This window comes from Chiloscyllium plagiosum, chromosome 9, assembly GCF_004010195.1.
Source record: "Chiloscyllium plagiosum isolate BGI_BamShark_2017 chromosome 9, ASM401019v2, whole genome shotgun sequence".
In the NCBI taxonomy this organism is placed as follows: domain Eukaryota; kingdom Metazoa; phylum Chordata; class Chondrichthyes; order Orectolobiformes; family Hemiscylliidae; genus Chiloscyllium; species Chiloscyllium plagiosum.
This window is the reverse complement of record NC_057718.1, coordinates 1,190,075-1,190,802: the sequence shown is the minus strand read 5'-3', so window position 1 is coordinate 1,190,802 and position 728 is coordinate 1,190,075.

The following is a 728-nucleotide window of genomic DNA, read 5'->3' as shown; positions in this document are numbered from 1 at the left end:
CTCCAAGGAGTGAACTCCTGACTCAGTTGTAGATTTTAACACAGGCTCAGTCCTATTTGTTCCTTGCTATGAAGTATGAGGAACATAACTAATCACAATCCTGTGATAACACTGCTCATGACCAGGGCTTCACTGGGAAAAGCTAACTCTGATCACAGAGGGGTAGAGAGGGGGAAGAAAAGACAGACAGTGAGAAGAACGGTGCACAAGAGGGAAACCAAGGGATAGAAGAGTAGACAGAAATTGAAGGGAATAGAGAGAGAAGGAATTGAATGAGAAAGATATTGAGAGACAAAAACAGAGAGAGGTGTAGTATCAGAGTGATGGAGCTAGCGAAAGAAAGATAAAGAGAGACAGAATGAGAAATCAGAGAGGTAACTCCAGTCCACCCTCCTTTCCTGCTCCATCACTGTCTATCTCTCCATCCCTGTCACCTTACCCTCTCTTGCTCTGAATCAAAGTCCCTATCATTTCCTCACTGTGCCTCTCTTCCCTTTCTCTCTCACTCTGTCTTGTGTCTCTCTCCCTCACTTTTCCTTCTTTTCTGTCCGCCACCTCTCTCTCTCTCTTTTCCCCCTCCCTCTTTCGCTCGCTCATACCCCTCCCCTCCCCTCCCTCCCCCTGGGTCAGGGTGAACACTGTATCCCTCTCCCAACCCACACCTACCTCAGTTCCTCACACCCTTCCTTGTCCCCTCTCTCCCTGGTCCTGCTCCCCCCTTGCCCTTG